The following is a 2,415-nucleotide window of genomic DNA, read 5'->3' as shown; positions in this document are numbered from 1 at the left end:
ACCATCTCTTCCCAGTTGATCTAACAGAAGCAATATAGAAACCCAATAGCAGAAAGGGAGATGATAGCTTTTTTCAGATTACTCAGAAAGCCCAAAGTCTGCCTGACATAGCCTCTTTTTGAAACAGCAGGTAGATACCTAGAGTACTGATCTCTTTCTGAAAGTGAATGCCTAACATCTGCAACGAACTCAGTAGCCAGGGAGGGAAAGTCCCAGTAGAACTTGCTGGTTGCTATAGTTACCCTCCAAACCACATGTTAAAATTTGATCCCCAGTGTTGGAGCTGGAGCCTGATGGGTTGTGTTTGGGTTGTGAGCCAAATAAACCCTTTCCCTTTACAAATCTCCAAGACTCAGGTATTCATTTATATGGAATAGTCAAGAATGCAGTAGCCCAACATTAGCAGCCTCGTGGCTTTACCTATTGGCAGCTCTTGAAGAAAGTTTATCATCCGTTCGTCTTACCTGAAGCTAAGCTACTGGCTCAATGGGACCCTTATTGCCTGAGCCTCATTGTGTCATGGTCAGGAGAAGCTGAAAGCTGAATGTGTCCACTGGGTTTCTGCAGTCATCCAGCCTCAGCAACAAGTCTGAAAGACTCACTGGGGTTAGGACCCTGTTACTCATTCCCTTACTTTTCTTTATAGGACTGACCACTCGTGTACGCATCCCACAAAAATGTGTACCACCAAGCTGTGTGTCATGGTGCGCGCATGTAGTCCCAGCTACTGGGGAGGATGAGGTGGGAGGATTGCTTGTGCTCAGGAGTTTGAGGCTGCAGTGAGCTTTGATCGGGCCACTGCACTCCGGCCTGGATGACAGAGCAAGATCCTGTCTCTAAAATAAAATAAAAATATGTGCTACCTATCTTTGGGGAATATATATATTTTTTTTATTATACAGGGTCTTGCTCTGATTCCTGGGGTAGAGTGCAGTGGCACGATCATAGCTCACTGCAGCCTCAAACTCCTGGGCTCATGCAATCTTCCCACCTCAGCCATCTGAGTAGCTGGGACTACAGGCATATGCCACCATGCCCGGCTAATTTTTATATATTTTCTAGAGACCAGGTCTTGCTCTGTTGCCCAGGCTGGTCTTGAACTCCCAGGCTCAACGTATCCTCCAGCCTCGGCCTCCCAAAGTGCTTAGATTCCAGGCCTGAGCCACTGGGCCTGGCCTTATTGAGAGAATTTAAACAGTCAAATTTCCAACAGAAGGACAGCATATTTGGCTTCACTCTGTCTTTGTTTGAAGTTAGCATTGCCCATCACCTGCTTCAGGTATTACAATGGGTTCTAGATTTGATAGAATGTCCTCTTTGACATCAGGACCATCTCTGCGCTGACCCCTGTTGTTTTGCAGAGTCAGTTCCTATTCAGCTTCCAGGACAGGCCCCTGAACCACTCTGTCTTTGTTTGAAGTTAGGGTTGCCCATCACCTGCTTCAGGTATTACAGTGGGTTCTAGATTTGATAGACTGTCCTCTTTGACATCAGGACCATCTCTGTGCTGACCCCCTATTGTTTTGCAGAGTCATTTCCTCCAGGACAGGCCCTTGAACCAATCTGTCTTTCTTTGAAGTTAGGGTTGCCTATCACCTGCTTCAGGTATTGCAATGGGTTCTAGATTTGATAGACTGTCCTCTTTGACGTCAGTACCATCTCTGTGCTGACCCCTATTGTTTTGCAGAGGCAGTTCCTATTCAGCTTCTGGGACAGGCCCTTGAACCACCAATGCTCCTTTGGCTCCTCCCTCTTGACTAGGGGTGACATCCTGACTTTCAGTCGGTGGTTTCTCTTGCTGAGGTTGTTCATCACCCGGCTGCTGGACAGCCACAGGTTCATCATTTCCTCTTTGTCTGGATTTGGATCTTGTTCTTACATGTCCACTCATATTTCATTCTTCCTCCCTCGTCCCAGCCCCGCCAGGACAACAGGGTTCATGGGGACATCACCACCTGTGAGTAGAAAGACAATGACCTCTCTGGAGTGTGTTTGAAGTGCTACCTTGGAACCTTGATTTGAATTTTTCTAATGATTAATGGTAATAAGCTTCTTTTCATGTCCATTCGTTGTTCATATTCCTCTGTTGTGAAATATGTGATTTTTTTCTATTAGTTGATATTTCTCATCCTTATTAAAGTATTTTGTTAGATTTGTGATCCCATAATTTGTGAATTTCATGGTTATGCCTTCCTACTGTTGAGTCTTTTTACTCTCGCTGTGGTGTCTTAATGAAATGGAATTAATATTGGCAGAGACAAATTTATCCAACCTTTCTTCATTTCTTCAGAAATTTCTTTAGAATGCATGGTTGGGTTTTGGTGAGGACTGTCTTCCTAATTTGTGGATTGCTGCCTTCTCAGCTGTGTCCTTACCTTAGGGAGTGGGGAGACACACACACACACACACACAAAC

General features: G+C 45.1%; 1 pseudogene; it reads right to left on the bottom strand.

The window, feature by feature from the left end:
* Positions 1–1,420: 1,420 nt before the first annotated feature.
* On the bottom strand, positions 1,421–1,891 carry LOC105807775 (annotated as a pseudogene).
* Between the last annotated feature and the right edge of the window lie 524 nt (positions 1,892–2,415).

The sequence above is a fragment of the Propithecus coquereli genome, unplaced genomic scaffold, assembly GCF_000956105.1.
Source record: "Propithecus coquereli isolate 6110/MARCELLA unplaced genomic scaffold, Pcoq_1.0 Scaffold164, whole genome shotgun sequence".
NCBI lineage: Eukaryota > Metazoa > Chordata > Mammalia > Primates > Indriidae > Propithecus > Propithecus coquereli.
The sequence above is the reverse complement of the archived record's forward strand: the minus strand, read 5'-3'. Positions and strand labels throughout refer to the sequence as shown.